Genomic DNA, 19,531 nt, shown 5'->3' with positions numbered 1-19,531 from the left:
TGCATCCGCATACCTGCATCCGCAGCTCAGCCATCCTTGAGGGGCATCCTTCCAGACCATCATCTGCTTCTGCTGGAACCGCATCAGGCCCTCCTACCCACTGTGCTCAAGAGACCACTGTCCCCACTCCAGTGGCTCCTGAACCAGCGCTTAAGAGAGGTCTCCTTCTACCAGTCAGGCTCAACTACCAGGTACCTTACAGTACAAACAGCCATGACTGAGCCTGCAGGAGAGACCTCTCCCATCAAGGAGATCTGTACGCACTTAGCAGCACTTACCCAGGCAGTACAAACCTTACAGGACAGTTACAACAGACTGGAGGGTCAAGTATTGAACCTCAGTGGGCCCAGTAATATGGCCCCTGCTGCAGCCGCTCCAGTACAGGCTGCTGCACCGCCCTCTGTGGTAATGCTTCCGCCTGAACCAAGAGTGCCTACCCCCGAAAAGTTTTCTGGTGATCGAACAAAATTTGTGGCCTTCCGCAGCACTTGCCAACTCTATTTTGCCCTACAGCCACGGACTTTTTCCTTGGAGGCCACCAAGGTGGGATTTGTTATATCCCTCCTTCAGGGGGAACCCTTGACCTGGGCTCACCGCCTGCTTGAAACCAACGCTGCACAGGTCCAGTCCCTGCCCGCCTTCTTTGAAGCCATGGCCCAGCTCTATGAAGATCCTCAACGGACTGCCACCGCTGAGGCAGCTTTGTTCGCGCTCCAGCAAGGCCGTAGGCCGGCCGAGGACTATGTAACAGACTTTCGACGCTGGAGCGCGGACACTCAATGGAACAATGCAGCCCTGCGTCACCAGTTCCGCATGGGGCTGTCTGAGGGTCTGAAGGATGAGCTTGCTCGAGTAGGGATGCCTGATACCCTTGAGGAACTCATCGCCATTACCATCCAGATTGACCGACGCCTTCGTGAGCGCCGGTCTGAACGCTCTTCCCAACCAACACGCCCTATGTGGATGACTCCAAGAGTTCCGGTTCCTGCCTCCCGATACCTACCTTCTGCTTACCCGAGTCCAGTCACTCAAACAACCGAGGCTCCTGAGCCGATGCAGCTAGGACTTATACGGGCTACCCTGACCCCGGAGGAACGGGCGTGCAGACGCCAGTTAAACCTCTGTCTCTACTGTGGTGGGACGGGCCACTATGTGAACAGCTGTCCAGTAAAGACTCGTAAGTGCTTTTCTTCTACTCCAACCTGTTTATCTGCTTTAACCGCCAATACAACTCAACTTGTCCTTCCCCTCTCATTGCAGCTCCAGGGAAGAACAATCCAGGTCAACGCCATTGTTGACTCCGGGGCATGTAGTTGCTTTGTGGACTCTGCTTTTGCCGCCCAACAGAATCTGCCTTTAAAAAACAAGACACATAGACTCTCAGTTTTCTTGGCCGATGGTTCCAATATAAAATCTGGACAAGTCTCTCAGGAAACCTTCCCGCTGCCTGCCACCTGCTCATCCCAGCATCAAGAGATCCTAACCCTGGATGTTATTTCATCTCCATTATTTCCAATCATCTTGGGCATGCCCTGGCTTCAGGCCCACAACCCTCTGGTTGACTGGGTCACGGGCGAGATCAAGTTCCAGTCACCCTACTGCCAAAGACATTGTCTACCAGAAGCCTCTAATCCTGCCGCTACCTTACTTTGTATGGACATTGATCCAGACCTACCCCAAGATGTACCAGAGGTCTATCGGGAATTTGCGGATGTGTTCAGCAAGAAGGGGGCAGACACCTTGCCTCCCCATCGTCCCTATGACTGCCCAATTGAGCTGCTTCCTGGGGCTGAAATTCCTTTCGGGCGTATTTTTCCGCTGTCTGAAAAAGAGCAAGAGGCACTTAAGGTTTATTTAAACGAAAATCTTGAAAAGGGCTTCATCCGACCTTCCACTTCACCAGCTGGTGCCGGAATTTTTTTTGTTTCTAAGAAGGATCAGTCTCTTCGCCCCTGTGTGGACTATCGGGAGTTAAACAACATTACAGTCAAGAACCGTTACCCACTGCCACTGATACCTGAACTGTTCCAGAAGCTGAGATCTGCTACTATCTTTACCAAACTGGATCTGAGAGGGGCCTACAATCTGGTCCGCATTCGGGCCGGGGACGAGTGGAGAACGGCTTTCAGGACCCGTTTCGGACACTACGAATACCTCGTCATGCCCTTTGGTCTATGCAATGCCCCCGCCACGTTCCAGCATCTGGTCAATGACGTGTTTAGAGATTTCCTGGACATCTTTTTAATTGTCTATCTGGATGACATTCTAATCTTCTCCAGTTCACTTGAGCAGCACAGGGAACATGTCCGTAAAGTCTTGATCCGACTCCGTTTGCACAGACTGTATGCTAAGGCGGAGAAGTGCGAATTCGAACAGCAGGAGATCCAGTTTTTGGGATTGGTAATCTCTCCAACCGGCATCAAAATGGACCCTCAGAAGGTATCTGCTGTGTTAGAGTGGCCTGCTCCCATGGACAAAAAAGGTGTACAACGCTTCATTGGGTTCGCAAACTTCTATAGGAAGTTCATTAGGGGGTTTTCTGCTATTATATCCCCCATCACGCAGCTGACTAAGCAGAACTCCCGTTTCCATTGGAACCCAGAAGCCCAGAGGGCCTTTGAGGAATTAAAGAAACGTTTTACATCAGCTCCGATCCTCAGCCATCCGGATCCATCCTTACCTTTTATCCTGGAGGTTGATGCATCCGAAGTAGCCGTGGGTGCTGTTATTTCCCAACGACAAGGCAACAAGGACTTGATGCACCCCGTAGGGTTCTTTTCCAGGAAACTTTCACCTGCAGAGCGGAACTATGATGTGGGGGATCGAGAGCTACTCTCTATCAAGACAGCTTTGGAGGAATGGAGGTACTTGCTAGAAGGCGCAGTTCACCCAGTACTGATTTATACAGACCACAAAAATCTCGAGTACTTAAGATCCGCCAAGAGGTTAAAACCCAGACAGGCCCGTTGGGCTCTATTTTTCACACGATTCTGTTTCCATATTACCTATCGGCCCGGATCCAAGAATGTAAAACCGGACGCGCTGTCGCGCATGTTCGATAACCCTAAAGACTTTTCGGTACCTGACACTATTTTGCCGGCAAATAGCTTCCTTCTTCTTCAAACAGATCTTCTGTCCATGATCAGAGAAGCATCCCCAGAACCTTCAAGCCTTCAGGGATCCTCTTTAACACCTCGTGATGGACTTTTGTGGAGAGGAAGTCAAATTTTTGTACCAGAGAGTGCCCGAGTCAAGGTGCTGACACTTCTGCATGACCACCCACTTGCAGGACATTTTGGGGTACGTAAGACTCTTGAGCTGGTGCAGCGCACCTTTTGGTGGCCTAACCTAAAGGAATTCTGCAAAACATACGTCAACTCATGTTCTGTCTGCATCCAGAATAAAACTCCCAGGAACAGAGCTTGGGGTTTACTGAGACCATTACCTATACCAGATAGGCCCTGGAGGATGATAGCGATGGACTTTATAGTAGAACTGCCTTGCTCGGAAGGATGTTCGGCGATCCTTGTGGTGGTCGACCGACTATCCAAAATGGCCCACTTCGTGGCCCTAAAGGGAACACCTTCTGCTGTGGAGACGGCCCGTGTATTCATCAAGGAGATTGTCAGGTTACATGGAATTCCTGCAAATATAGTGTCCGACAGAGGGGTGCAGTTTACATCACGTTTTTGGAGAGCACTTTGTGAGATCCTGAAAATTGAACTAGCCCTGTCCTCAGCATACCATCCCCAAACAAATGGGCAAACTGAAAGGACAAATCAGACTCTAGAGCAGTACATAAGGTGTTTTACATCTTTTGTACAAGATGATTGGGTATCTCTGCTGCCCCTAGCGGAATTCGCTTACAACAATGCCAGCCACTCTGCTACCGGTCAATCCCCTTTCTTTTCCAACTATGGTTTTCATGCATCTTTTTTACCAGATTTTCTTTCAGAATCCCCAGTTCCAGCGGTCCAGGACACAGTGCAGTTCCTTAGTCATAATAACCAGATCTTACGGGAAGCAATATCCAAGGCACAAGCAGACAACAAGAGGTTCTTTGATCAGAAAAGAAGAGGAGACCTAAACCTTCAGCTTGGTGACAAGGTATGGCTGTCTACTGATAATATTAGATTAACCTGTCCCACTAAGAAGCTTGCTCCTAAGTTCATTGGGCCCTTCCCTGTGAAAAGAAAGATTAATGAGGTGTCCTATGAATTGTGTTTACCTGATTCACTCAAGATTCACCCTGTGTTTCACGTGTCACTCTTGAAACCTGCTGTAGATGACCCTTTTCCTGACAGGGGCACCAGGGTCCCTGAACCGGTTCTGGTGGACGGCAATGAGGAATATGAAGTGGAGGCCATCCTTGATTGCAGGAAGAGAGCTGGGCAAGTACAGTTTTTGATTAAGTGGAAGGGGTATGGGCCTGAAAATAATTCATGGGAACCTGACTGTAATATCCATGCCAGACGTTTAATCCATGCTTACTTCTCTGCTCATCCTGAAAAGAAGGGTATTCTGGGCATCCGGAGGCTGCCCGTTGGGAGGGGGCAATGTCAGGGGCATATCAGTGGCCGCCGGGCAAATATGCGTGCACACAGGTGCACAAGAAGCTCTTCCAGGACAATTCTGCTCAATTCCCCACCAGGGGGCGCCGGAGCGCTCCCGCGTGTGCCCGTGCGCGCGTTCGCGCGTGCGCGCGCGCGCCCATGCGCGCGCCCGTTCGCGCTAGCGCTGTTTGGCGCCAAGGCGCCTTTAAAAGGATGACAGGTGCTTCTGTCAGATGCTGTTTGTCTGCAGCTCTGTACCTGCGTTCCTGTTTTCCGTTTGATTTGTACTTACCTGTGACCCGGCTACGTCTGACTATTCTCCAGTCTCCAATCTGACCCGGCTTGCCTGACCTTGTTTATCTGATTATCTGTTGCCGAATCTCTGCCTGCCTGACTACTTTTGGATCACCCCTTTGCCATACCTGCCTGATCTCCTGCTGAAACGGACTGTCTGACTTGCTTCTGCCTGTGTCCTGGGACGCTGCTTCCAGCCTGCCTGACAAGCATCCTGCCGCTGCCTTCTCAGCTACCTGCCTGTTTACCGGCCTGCATCCGCATACCTGCATCCGCAGCTCAGCCATCCTTGAGGGGCATCCTTCCAGACCATCATCTGCTTCTGCTGGAACCGCATCAGGCCCTCCTACCCACTGTGCTCAAGAGACCACTGTCCCCACTCCAGTGGCTCCTGAACCAGCGCTTAAGAGAGGTCTCCTTCTACCAGTCAGGCTCAACTACCAGGTACCTTACAGAGCTGTAACTGACAGTCTACAGCTCTCTGCTCACAGAGCTGTGAAGACCAAGTGATTGGCGATGTTCGATCGCTCGGTTTTCAGTGCAGAGGCGCCAGGGGAAAGATGCTGCATCCACCTAGGTAAGTATGAATAGGGAAAAAAGCCCAAACCCATATTTCTCTTTTAAGAATATTAACCCTTAAGTCCTCATGCACATGGACGTTTTTACAGCCGCGTTTTTTAGCGTTTTTTACAGCTTAAAAACGCCTGTCTATGTTAGTCTATGGATTCATGCCCACCTAGACGTTTTTGAGCTGCAAATAGCCTAGGCGTTTTTAAGCTGTAAAAAAAACCCAGGACCAGTGCGTTCCGAGGAGCGGCGCTAGAGCTGTAAAAACGCGAAACGCGGAAAAACGCGCAAAAACGCGACCGCGGCGTTTTTTCGCGTTTTTTAACTCCGGCGTTTTTTGGTTAAAAAGAGATGATTGGACACTGTAATCTCTGTAAAAACAGGAATTTCCTGTCTGGACATTAGATTACCCAAGAGTCCTTTGCACAGCCGTGTGACTGTGGTGATATTGGCACCAAGATGGCTAGTGCTAGTGCAGTCTCTCAGGTTGCATTAATCAATGCGGTACAGGCCCATCCAGAATTGTGGGATGTGGCACATCCACTGCATGGAGACCACATCCGCAAGGTGAAAGCCTGGGAGGACATATGTGCTGCGATTACCCCTGGCTGGGAACAAATCAGAAATTCTGAAAGAAAGGAGATAAGTAAGTCTATTTTCCTTGAATGCATGATCTGTTTGTGTGTAATGTAAATGAAGATTGCATATTTAACCCTTTGTTTTCCATGTTATTTTAGGTAAAATTATGCAGCGGCGCTGGAAGTCCCTACGTGACCGTGTCAGGAGGGACCTCACGGACGAAGACAAGGCGGCACGTAGCGGAGCACCAGCGCCAACCAAAAAAAAGCACGTTTACCACACCAATCTCCAATTCCTCAGGCAAAATATGCAGAGCCATACCAGACCGTAAGTTAGGGTTAGGGGTTAGGGTTAGGGTTGGGGTTAGGGGGTTAGGGGTTAGGGTTAGGGGTTAGGGTTAGGAGTTAGGGTTAGGCTTAGGGGTTAGGGGTTAGGGTTAGGAGTTAGGGTTAGGCTTAGGGGTTAGGGTTAGGAGTTAGGGTTAGGGGTTAGGGTTAGGGGTTAGGGTTAGGGGTTAGGAGTTAGGGTTAGGGTTAGGCTTAGGGGTTAGGGTTAGGGGTTAGGGTTAGGAGTTAGGGTTAGGAGTTAGGGTTAGGGGGTTAGGGGTTAGGGTTAGGAGTTAGGGTTAGGGGTTAGGGTTAGGAGTTAGGGTTAGGAGTTAGGGTTAGGGGTTAGGGTTAGGAGTTAGGGTTAGGGGTTAGGAGTTAGGGTTAGGGGTTAGGGTTAGGCTTAGGGGTTAGGGTTAGGGGTTAGGGTTAGGAGTTAGGGTTAGGGGTTAGGAGTTAGGGTTAGGAGTTAGGGTTAGGAGTTAGGGTTAGGCTTAGGGGTTAGGGTTAGGAGTTAGGGTTAGGCTTAGGGGTTAGGGTTAGGGGTTAGGGTTAGGAGTTAGGGTTAGGGGTTAGGGTTAGGGGTTAGGGTTAGGGGTTAGGGTTAGGGTTAGGGGTTAGGAGTTAGGGTTAGGGGTTAGGGTTAGGCTTAGGGGTTAGGGTTAGGGTTAGGAGTTAGGGTTAGGGGGTTAGGGGTTAGGGTTAGGAGTTAGGGTTAGGGGTTAGGGTTAGGAGTTAGGGTTAGGGGTTAGGGTTAGGAGTTAGGGTTAGGGTTAGGAGTTAGGGTTAGGGGTTAGGGTTAGGAGTTAGGGTTAGGGGTTAGGAGTTAGGGTTAGGAGTTAGGGTTAGGGGTTAGGGTTAGGCTTAGGGGTTAGGGTTAGGGGTTAGGGTTAGGAGTTAGGGTTAGGGGTTAGGAGTTAGGGTTAGGAGTTAGGGTTAGGGGTTAGGGTTAGGCTTAGGGGTTAGGGTTAGGGGTTAGGGTTAGGAGTTAGGGTTAGGCTTAGGGGTTAGGGTTAGGGGTTAGGGTTAGGAGTTAGGGTTAGGGGTTAGGGTTAGGGGTTAGGGTTAGGGGTTAGGGTTAGGGTTAGGAGTTAGGGTTAGGGGTTAGGGTTAGGCTTAGGGGTTAGGGTTAGGGGTTAGGGTTAGGAGTTAGGGTTAGGGGTTAGGGTTAGGAGTTAGGGTTAGGGGTTAGGGTTAGGAGTTAGGGGTTAGGGTTAGGAGTTAGGGTTAGGGTTAGGAGTTAGGGTTAGGGGTTAGGGTTAGGAGTTAGGGTTAGGGGTTAGGAGTTAGGGTTAGGAGTTAGGGTTAGGGGTTAGGGTTAGGCTTAGGGGTTAGGGTTAGGAGTTAGGGTTAGGGGTTAGGAGTTAGGGTTAGGAGTTAGGGTTAGGGGTTAGGGTTAGGCTTAGGGGTTAGGGTTAGGGGTTAGGGTTAGGAGTTAGGGTTAGGGGTTAGGAGTTAGGGTTAGGAGTTAGGGTTAGGGGTTAGGGTTAGGCTTAGGGGTTAGGGTTAGGGGTTAGGGTTAGGAGTTAGGGTTAGGCTTAGGGGTTAGGGTTAGGAGTTAGGGTTAGGGTTAGGAGTTAGGGTTAGGAGTTAGGGTTAGGGGTTAGGGTTAGGCTTAGGGGTTAGGGTTAGGGGTTAGGGTTAGGAGTTAGGGTTAGGCTTAGGGGTTAGGGTTAGGGGTTAGGGTTAGGAGTTAGGGGTTAGGGTTAGGAGTTAGGGTTAGGGGTAATCGCAGTAATCGTTTATACAATTTGTATTGTTTGCAGGACAACTTCAAATTTTAGACTTGGAGAGGTGGATGAGGAAGATACAGAGCTTCAGAGACCAAACAGTCCAATGACCACCTCTGGATCTCCACGACCGATCAGCGAGGGAGTTGTTGAGGGCACAGATGAGGTAACTGCTTCGGTCTGCCTTTCTATCTCATTGTCTGTCTGTCCATGTACATGTCAATGTAAACATTTTTGTTCTTTTGCAGGAATCGAGGGCTGTGGAAACACCGTCTCCTGCCAGTTTACAAAGTGGAGAGCAGCGCGGTCGTGGCGGTGTTCGTGGCCGTGGGCGTGGACGTCAGGCGAGGGGCGGCTATAATCCCGAGGCTGATGACAGGGTGCTAGCACTGCTGCAGGAAGTGCGGCAGGAGAGGCGCAGTATGGATGCCTTTTTAGACCCCAATAACCCACGCGCCTGCTTCTGCCGCAGCCTTTACCACATCCTGGAGGACATTGGGGGAGACCAAGAGAAACTTTGTATGGATCGCATGTACGGTATTGCAATGCAATACAGACATGCAAAATTGAGTGGCGGGCCACCTCCATGCGATCCATATAATGTTTCTCATGATCCCCCAATGGCCCCTGGGACCTCAGCAGTGCTAGCACCCCACTCTCACTATCAGCCCCCTCCTCCACGCCAACCACCACCTATGCCGTCCCAGACCTCATACCATAGCCTGCAAGCGTATGCTGATTGTCCACCTTCCACCTCCCATTTTCAGCCCTCATACCCTCTACCCCGCTACCAGCAAGATTTTGGGAGTGATCGCCAGGCCCAACCGTTACCCCGTCCCCAATCCCCACATCCCCAATGCAATCAACCATCCACCACCACCTATCACCATTTGTAATCACAAAATAAAATCTTTTTTTTCTTGAAATACCAGTTGTGATCCCAATCCTTTATTTAATTTTTTATTTTTTTTGAAAAGTCTTTTATATGATGCACAACAGCACTCCTTTGCACTCTGCTTGCCCTGAAGGCAGAGTGCAAAGGACTCTATCGTACTCTGCCTTCGGACAAGCGTAAGCTTGCTCTTTTTTGGGCTTAGCCTAGGCTTACCCCGAAGGCAGAGTCAAATTGACTTGTAGAACAATCGTTGACAAATGGACCAAAAAATAACAAACTTAAATTTTGAAATGCTTTATTTCAAAAAACACAAGACAGCAAAGGTAGATGTATTGCAAATATTTTTTAGACATAATCATTCTGCCATGATACCTCTCCATCAGGTGTTTCAAAAAATTCTGCAAATTGGTTTCGAATGCTCATGACACGTGCAGTTGAACGCAAGTCCATAAATTGAACCCTCTGAAGTTGTCTAATGGGCTCCTGTTCAACATTATTTCTGTCACTGTCCCGCAGAAAATTGTGCAGAACGCAGCATGCCAGGACGACTTGAATGGCGTTGTCAACATCCAATTGCATACATGTCAGCAAAACTCGCCAATTGGCCGTGCACACCCCGAATGCACATTCAACAACACGGCGTGCACGGCTGAGCCGATAATTGAAAATTTTTTGTTGTCGGCTGAGACCAGTGCCACTGTATGGCCTCATTAGATTTTCAGCCAGTCCAAAGGCCTCATCTGCCACCATGACTAATGGCAAGCTGGGTTCTTCAGTGCAGGGTAGAGGCCTGCTTTCAGGAATATTGAGTCGTCCCTCATGTAGACGACGTCCGAAGGCCGACTCGCGGAATATGCGGGCATCACCTTGGCTTCCATATGCTCCCACATCTACAAACAGAAATTTGAGGTGTGCATCGGACAATGCCAGGAGGACCACCGAAAAATATTTTTTGTAATTAAAATATGAAGATCCAGAGTGGGGAGGCTTCTTCACCCTGATGTGTTTCCCATCAAGGGCTCCTATACAATTTGGGAACTGAGTTTTTTCCCAAAAAGTGTCCACAACTGATTCCCAGATGTCTTCGGTTGGCTCTGGCATTACAACGTTATGCAATTCCTCCCATATTGCCACACATGTTTCCTTTATTATTTTTGAGACCGTTGAGAGGCCAAGGAGGAAGTAGTGATGCAAGGAGGCATAACTTTGTCCCGTGGCAAGGAACCTAAGATAACATAATAAATGTAGTTATTGAAAGAGTAAAGCATAAACATAAGTCCTAACCCTACCCTTAAACCTAACCCTATCTCCTAACCCTAACCCCTAACCCTAACTCCTAAGCCTAACCCTAACCCCTAATCCTAACCCCTAACCCTAACCCTAACCCCTAACCCTAACCCTAACCCCTAACCCTAACTCCTAACCCCTAACCCTAACTCCTAACTCCTAATCCTAACCCCTAACCCTAACTCCTAACCCTAACCCCTAACCCCTAACCCCTAACCCTAACTCCTAACTCCTAACCCTAACCCCTAACCCTAACTCCTAACTCCTAATCCTAACCCCTAACCCTAACTCCTAACCCCTAACCCTAACTCCTAACCGTAACTCCTAACCCCTAACCCTAACCCCTAATCCTAACCCCTAATCCTAACCCCTAACCCTAACCCCTAACCCTAACCCCTAATCCTAACCCCTAACCCTAACCCCTAATCCTAACCCTAACCCCTAACCCTAACCCTAACTCCTAACCCCTAACCCTAACCCCTAATCCTAACCCCTAACCCCTAACTCCTAACTCCTAACCCTAACCCCTAACCCTAATCCCTAACCCTAACCCCTAATCCTAACCCTAACCCCTAACCCTAACTCCTAACCCCTAACCCTAACCCCTAACCCCCTAACCCCTAACCGTAACCCTAGCCCCTCCTCCCATATGTGTATTCACTTACCTGAGTGTCACTAGCATCCGTTCCTCCGGTGACACAGAGCTACGCATCACAGTGTCCATCCTTGTGAGCCTTGGCCTGAGCCTCTCCAACAGGTCATCAAAGAGCGGCACTGACATCCTTGTAAAGTTGAAGAACTTTGTTGGATATGAGCGCAGTTGGGAATAAATATTGCCAAAGTACCCCGTAGAAAACCGATTGGATACCATTGGATGCACCCAAAATCGACGTCTGCTGCTTCTCTCCTCCTCCTGTCTCATTCTCCTCTGCCTCCGCAACACAATCAGAAGGATTGCCTCATCGATCTTTTGCATGACAGGATCCATATTTCTCAGAAAAATACTGAAAAATACTGAAATATACTGAAAACTCTGAAACACTCTGAAACACTCTCTCCTCTCTCTCTCTCCTACCAAAATGGCACCGACACATGCTCATTAACATATTTTCTTTGGTTTCTGTGGCATTGTGGGAAATTTGGGAGTGTATATAGCTGAGAGATGTGTTTTTCATTGAAAAACGCTACTTAGCGCTAACGCGGAAAAACGCGCAAAAACGCTAATGCAAAACGCGGTAAAAATCGCGTTTTTAACGCCGGTTTTTCCAGGCGTCGAACCTAGCTTTACAGCTCGTTTTTTAAAACGTCCATGTGCATGAGGACTAAGACTTTGCACATGTTTTGTTTTGATGCAATTGGAATGCATTTAGCAGATTTAAAATAAAAATTAATTTGGAGTTTAATACAACCCTAATTTCAAAAAAGCATCCCAACTTTTTTTGGGAGTTGTATCATAGCACGAGGATCATAGCTCCATTTCCAGAACAGCATCAGAACTTGTGTTCATTAGTGTGGCTGAATTATGACTGATAATTTGAAGGGAATTTATGTCACATGTCATGCTATTTCAGGAATTATATCTTAAGAATTCATACTAGTATGCCAAGTGATAACATTTAAAAATCATAGCAGCATAGACTAAAATGGCATGGGTTTCATATTTCTACTTTATGGATGTGTGTTATATTTTCTTGATCTTTATTGTTTTCATTTCTAAAAACATATAGATAATAAAATATTTGGGTTGCAAATTAGTGTAATCAGAAAGAGTATAATGGCATGAGACATCAAATTGTCTTTGAAGTATAAAACACCAATATAAAATTGGTACAAGAATATAAAGAGTGTAGGAGAAGGTGATCAAGCAGGTGAGTTTAGGGAACAACATCAGGAGAGTGGTGATGGGATAAAGGAAAAGTCACAAGTAGGGTGAGTGGTATGAGGTGATATTTAGTGGGGTAAGGTTGTTAACCAGTCTGCTCATCCCCCATAAAGCCAAGAGGCCAAGAGGAATTTCTCCATTTTATCATTAAGTTTAGCTTCTGTTTTTTTTCACACAAGAGAACTGAATTTATCCTTGATATAATTTCCCCCAAGGAGAGAGAGTGTTTTCTTGGTCTTGGCAATTGTCTGTTTTGCTCCTGTGAGGACATGCAGTATCAGTTTAAAGCTACGTTTGGTAATGCCAGGGGGTTTTAGATTCAGAAGAGCATACTGGTCTAAAAAAGGGACTGGGGAGTCGGAGAGTTTAATGATCATCTGGAAGACATCTTTCCAAAAATTGGTTTACCCAATGCACAGGGACATTTCTGAAAGAAGCGCCCTTATAGGCTACGACCAGCAAGCTGTTCTGACACATATACTGCATTCCTTTAGTGCCTTGAAAAAGTATTAATACAGTTGAAATTTTGTCATGTTACAAACAAAAACGTAAATGTATTTTATTGGAATTTTTATGTGATAGACCAACACAAAGTGGTACATAATTGTGAAGTAGAAGGAAAATGATAAATGGTTTTCAAAATGTTTTACAACTAAATACCTTCAAAGTGTGGCGTGCATTTGTATTCAGCTCCCCTGAGTCAATACTTTGTAGAACCACCTTTCGCTACAATTACAGCTGCAAGTCTTTTTGGGTATGTCTCTACCAGCTTTGCACATCTAGAGAGTGAAATTTTTGCCCATTTTTCTTTGCAAAATAGATCAAGCTCAATCAGATTGGATGGAGAGCATCTGTGAACAGCAATTTTCAAGTCTTGTCACGGATTCTCAATTGGATTTAGGTCTGGACTTTGACTGGGCAATTCTAACACATGAATTTGCTTTCATCTAAACCATTCCATTGTAGCTCTGGCTGTATGTTTAGGGTCGTTGTCCTGCTGGAAGGTGAACCTCCACCCCAGTCTCAAGTCTTTTGCAGACTCTAATGCCCCGTACACACGGTCGGACTTTGTTCGGACATTCCGACAACAAAATCCTAGGATTTTTTCCGACGAATGTTGGCTCAAACTTGTCTTGCATACACACGGTCACACAAAGTTGTCGGAAAATCCGATCGTTCTGAACGCGGTGACGTAAAACACGTACGTCGGGACTATAAACGGGGCAGTGGCCGATAGCTTTCATCTCTTTATTTATTCTGAGCATGCCTGGCACTTTGTCCGTCGGATTTGTGTACACACGATCGGAATTTCCGACAACTAATTTTGTTGTCGGAAAATTTTATCTCCTGCTCTCCAACTTTGTGTGTCGGAAAATCCGATGGAAAATGTCCGATGGAGCCCACACACGGTCGGAATTTCCGACAACACGCTCCGATCGGACATTTTCCATCGGAAAATCCGACCGTGTGTACGGGGCATAACAGGTTTTCCAGGATTGCCTTGTATTTGGCTCCATCCATCTTCCTATCAACTCTGACCAGCTTCCCTGTCCCTGCTGAAGAAAAGCATCCCCACAACATATTGCTGCCACCACCATGTTTTACGGTGGGGATGGTGTGTTCAGGGTGATGTGCAGTGTTAGTTTTCCGCCACACATAGCGTTTTGCTTTTAGACCAAAAAGTTCAACTTTGGCCTCATCTGACCAGAGCACTTTTTTCCACGTTTGCTGTGTCCCCCACATGGCTTCTCGCAAAGTGCAAACTGGGCTTCTTTTGGCTTTCTTTCAACAATGACTTTCTTCTTGCCACTCTTCCATAAAGGCCAGATTTGTGGAGTGCACGACTAATAGTTCTCTCGTGGACAGATTCTCCCACCTGAGCTGTGGATCTCTGCAGCTCCTCCAGAGTTACCATAGGCCTTTTGGCTGCTTCTCTGATTAATGTTCTCCTTGCCCGGGCCTGTCAGTTTAGGTGGACATCCATGTCTTGGTAGGTTTGTAGCTGTGCCATACTTTTTCCATTTTTGGATGATGGATTGAACAGTGCTCCGTGAGATGTTCAAAGCTTGGGATATTTTTTATAACCTAACCCTGCTTTAAACTTCTCCACAACTTTATCCCTGACCTGTCTGGTGTGTTCCTTGGCCTTTATAATGCTGTTTGTTCACTAAGGTTCTCTAACAAACCTCGGTGGGCTTCACAGAACAGCTGTATTTCTACTGAGATTAAATTACACACAGGTGGACTCTATTTACTAATTAGCCACCCAGGGGGCAGTGGCACATGGCTTCAATGGTGGCAAACAGTACACAGCAAGTCTGTAACAACATAAAAAGTGAGCTCAGGAGATTTGAGGCAAGAGGCCATTAACTACAGTAGCAGTGGCCCATAGTCTCAGCATCCGTCCAAAGGAGATGTAAGTAGTCGCATGTACAAAGGTCCTTCAGCTTCCCCTCCAAGGGGAAGCTACAAGAAGATGGCTTCCCATCTACACATTGCTCCAATTCTGGCCCACAAGCAGAATACATCATACTGTCCCTCAGCATGGGAGTTCTCATGCTTTTCTTGAGACTTCCCACCAACCTCTATACTGTGTATATATATATATATATATATATATATATATATATATATATACGTTTTTTCAACGTGTCCCTTTCCTGGCAGGGGCAGGGGTACCTCTTCACTCAGTCAGTTCTGAATGCTGAGGCTCCCAAAATTAGCAAAGGGGGCATCTAGTGGGTGAACTGGGAACCTACACTAGGGATCTTACTCTTTACTTCTAAAGACACTTCACTATAATCTCAGCATTCTTCAACCTAGGGCTTCTGTGCTCCAAGCTTCATTCTTACCTTCTCAAAGTTCTCCAGCCCAAGACCTCTATGTTCCAAGCTTTGTTCTCACTTCCCACTTCACCCAACACTCACTCCTTCCCGAGACTCCACGGTCTGTCTGTGCCATGTACACTTTGTACTGGTAACCATGTCCGCCATGTGGCTTCAGAAATCCAAGCCTCAATTTCATCTCTGGATCCAATGTTTATATACTCATCTCCTAAACTCCAGAGGAATATTTTACTTTCAGGCATGTAAGCAGTGCAAATAACAAAGGCTGGATTCTGACTATGGCAGAAGATATTCAGTGGATTTTATTTTGAGTCTTGACGCAATGCTTGGATGAAGCTATTACCATCTGCTGCTTTAAGGAAACAATGTACATGTTGGGTTTCTGCTGGCATGTTCTCATACACATCCAACAAGAGGTGGAATTCAGTCTTGTTGATCCCTCATGAATGTCATTTCACCTGCACTGTAATATATGCAGGACCAGGTGATGACCTGAGTCCAGGTCATCATGATGGAAAGTGGGTGCTGCTAGAGGTACCCACCCATATTCCAGTGCTGATAGGTGGAGTTGCGAAAATCTATATAATATAATATACACATTCAAAAAATTACAGTTACATCATATCAAAATCTTTGCATCACATTCAAAAGCACATTCCAGTCAACACTGAAAATGAATCCTTGAAGAAGTGTGCTTGTAGCAGATTAAAGTGGTTCTATAGCCAAGAGATCTTTTACCTTAAGGCTTCGATCACACCTGAGCGATCAGGATTCTTCAATTCCAGAATCACGGCAAAACGCGGAACATGTTTGCGATGCCATTATTTCTTAATGGCACCCCAAACGTGGGGCAATTTTGCCGCAATTGTCGAGCGACAAATCGCGCTACAATCGTGGCAAAAATCGCAAACGCACCTGGCTCTGTGCCAAGATTTGGTACGTGAGCTTCTTGGAAATGTTTCTGGAGCGGAGGGAGGCCCATTCAAATGAATGGTGCTCCTCCAAAAACGCTCCACTGAAAAAACAAAAGAAGCTAAAAAAAATGAGCTGCAGTAGCTATAGGTGTGAATGGAGCCCAATGCATTTCTTGCATTAAGGTAAAAAATGTTCCAGTAGTTGAATCACCCTCCCAACTCCCTAAATACTTACCTGAATCCTATTATAGGCAGCACAGTGGCTAAGAGGCTAGCTGTCACGATGGCCACGTACCTGATGTGAGACTGAAGTAGTGGGGAGGTCTCCCTTGGACCTCGGGTCCTTAAACCCTCTGGAGATGGAGACAGAGACTTGGTGGGGACACCGAGTGGCAGGGGTGCCAAGGGTGTGGAGCACCGTGCAAGCCTTAGTCCGGGATCTGAGCCGAGGTCAAGTCCAGTTGGGAAACAAGCACAGGAACAAGGGGGGACTGAAGATAATCCAGCAATTTGGCAGTGTCTGGGCTGAGCTTATATAGGGAACGATAAGAAAGAAAGAGGGCACACCAGCCTAGTGCATTATCCTTAAGTATATTTATTTAAAACCAAGATTAAAATCTACTCACAAGGGTAGGAAGAAAAATTGCGCTAATAGCAATCCTAAGACAATTGGTCCACTGGTAGCAGTTTCCAGGTCCTAGGAAGAGGACGTACGAACCGCTGCTTGCTAACGCGTTTCAAAGGAGTCCCTTCTTCTTCAGAGCCTTATTTGTGCTGTTCTCTTGTAGCTATTTATACATGTGTCCATATGTTCATCTGGGAATCACATCTCAGATCAATTCTGGAGCCCCTCCCCTAATTAGTGGGAGGTCTTAAAAAAGGCAGACCTTAACTACAATATTGTATGTGTATATAATGATAATTTGTCTCTCGTATCTTATTTTATTATATTATATATATTATATTTTTTCCTCTAATAATATGGCAGCCACTGTTTACTACTATCAACGTCAATCCCGTGCGCCAACGGGCGCACGAGAAGTGACGTCAGGACCGCACTTCCGTCCTCGCAACTCGCACATGCACAGTAGGAAACCGGCTGTGAAGGCTCCACTGCCGGTTTCCCTTAGTTGTAATGGTGGCGCCTGCACCCGAGCTGGTGGATGAATCAGCCTCGGGGGGCCAACAGTACGGGCTCCCTGAACAGGTAAGTGTCCTTATGAAAAAAAGGTTAGCAGCTACAGTACTTGTAGCTGCTGACTTTAAAAAAACATTTTTGCGGCTGGAACTCCTCTTTAAGTGTGCTGGCGTGGAAAAAACTGTCCTCTCCTTACACCATGAGACGGATTATAACTGCATGGACAGAGCAGCAGTGCGGTGACCTTTATTGATAGCAAGAAGACTCAGGAGCAGTGAAAGTAATAACCCTTCTAAAAGAAACATTACAGCTATATGTTCCTACAGCTCTCCAGCACATTGTACCAAAAACCCCATACACACAGGACATTATGAGCTCTTAGACCCCTTTCACACTGAGGTGGTTTTCAGGCATTTTAGCGCTAGAAATAGCATCTGTAAAGTGCCTGAAAACCACCTCCCATTCATTTCAGTGTGACTTTTCACACTTGGGCGTGCGCTTGCGGTATGTTAGGAAAAGTGCTGCAAGCAGAATCTTTGGGTTGGTTTGGGAGCACTGTATTTAGTGCTCCCAAAATGCCCTGCCCATTGAAATGAATGGGCAGCGCTTCCAAAGCGCCTAAAAAGCGATTCGGAAGCGCTGCAACACAGGCGCTTTTAACCCTTTCTTTGGGGTTAAAAGCGCCCCACTAGAGGCCGAAAAGCATCGCTTAAACAGCACTAAAGCTGAAATATATAGCTTGCTGACTCTGAGAAAGTGTCAGACCAGTGAAACTTCGACATACAATACAATTTCTATCAAGTTTTTATTTCTGTACCTATTTTGGTGAGATATTCCTCACATCCTATCCCTGTGGTGTCCATACAAGAAGTAGAAGGGGGGCGTTGTCGCCAGGCAAGAAAAGGCTTGGACAGAAATTAAAATGTTGTCAGAAGTTCTCAACCTTCAATACCCTGCTAAATTGTGTTTTGTTACTCTTATGCCGTGTACACACGAGCGGTTTTGCCATCGGAATAAACTCTGAAGGTTTCTCCAACGGAATTCCGATGGAATTCCACTCAAGCTGTCTTGCATACACACGGTCACACCAAAGTCTGACTGTCAAGAACGCGGTGACGTACAACACATATGACGGGACTAGAAAAAGGAAGTGCAATAGCCAGTGCGCCACCCCTTGGGCTCCTTCTGCTAATCTCGTCGGAACAGCATAAAGACGAGTGGTTTTACCAATAGTAATTAGTTCCGACAGAAAAATATAGAACATGTTCTCTATCTAAGTCCGTCAGAATTTTCGACGGAAAAAGTACTTTTCGTGCACGCCGCGCTCATCAATGCCTGAGACCAGGGATCATGTGAAAATTCAAACATTAAGGCACTTCCCCGACTTAGAGATGAGCCTTCACTGTGTGCAGTAAAGTGCAGAGTTCATCTGACAAAGTGCTGTCACATGTCACTACACATTGTAACTTATACTTTATTTTGCATTAAGAGGGACGTGTTGAGCCTGCGCCCACTCCACCAGTCCAGCGTACCCCTGTTACTTTACTCCCAGTAACAGAATGGGATCCTGCCGTGCACCTAGCGCGGACCTCATGCGTACACCTATTAACTCCTTTGTTCCCCGTACCTCGTGACCAGGCCATAGATCTCTGTAACGTAGGTACAGATCCGGTTGGATACTGACTGCTAGGGAGGGAGCCAGAACATTGACCCTCTCGCTACCGGAGGACCTGTCACCTTACCAGGTAACACGTCTAAGGACTGATTTCTTTGTGTCTTGAACATATACTTGGTTACTCTTAGCAACTATGCTCCTCTTCTCCTTGCTGAGTTAACCCTTCTGTAGCGGTGTTACTTCATACCCCATTGTTCTATACAGACCCTGGATCTTCTTTAGATATGTCAGAACCAACACGCACCCCTTGAATAACTTCAGAACAGGCTCAGAATGATTAATGTAACTTTACTGAACAGGTTGCAGCATAACAGTTAAATGGAGTGCCTAAAAGTACAATAATGGGGGAGGGGGGTACCTTCGTCCCATCAATTTGGAGAAAATATTTTGGATTGAGGCCAAAGTGGACTCTAATGGTACCATACAAATGCTTGGGAAACAAACAATAAGAAAAAAGGTACATTTTATTCAATCTACAACATATTAAAATACATACAAAATTTATTTATAAAAAAAGCTCTGTATAATATCTCAGATGTAACTACAAGGACTGAGGTTACCAGTTTACCCAATAGAAACTGTATTTAGCATGCTCCACATGTTTCATGGAACAATACACCGCTTCTTTAGGAGCTTATTGCATATATATGATGTTTATAGAGCAAAATTTGACATATTATACTGAAAAGAAAAAAAACATAGTAATCATAACAAAGAAATCAAAAATATACAGTTTTTAGCAAAAATAACAATAACAGTATTGCCCCGTACACACGGTCAGATTTTCCGACGGAAAATGTGTGATAGGACCTTGTTGTTGGAAATTCCGTCCGTGTGTAGGCTCC

General features: G+C 46.6%; 1 long non-coding RNA gene across 1 annotated transcript; it reads left to right on the top strand.

Annotated features, from left to right (window-relative positions):
- Nucleotides 1–8,038: 8,038 nt before the first annotated feature.
- On the top strand, nt 8,039–8,975 carry LOC141105313 (uncharacterized). Its single transcript, XR_012235564.1, has 2 exons — nt 8,039–8,215; nt 8,298–8,975. It is a non-coding gene; the product is annotated as an uncharacterized lncRNA (long non-coding RNA).
- The last annotated feature ends 10,556 nt before the right edge of the window (nt 8,976–19,531 follow it).

Source organism: Aquarana catesbeiana, linkage group LG08 (assembly GCF_042186555.1).
Source record: "Aquarana catesbeiana isolate 2022-GZ linkage group LG08, ASM4218655v1, whole genome shotgun sequence".
NCBI classification, from domain to species: Eukaryota; Metazoa; Chordata; class Amphibia; order Anura; family Ranidae; genus Aquarana; species Aquarana catesbeiana.
Note: the sequence above shows the minus strand (reverse complement) of the source record. Positions and strands in the feature narration are given on the sequence as shown.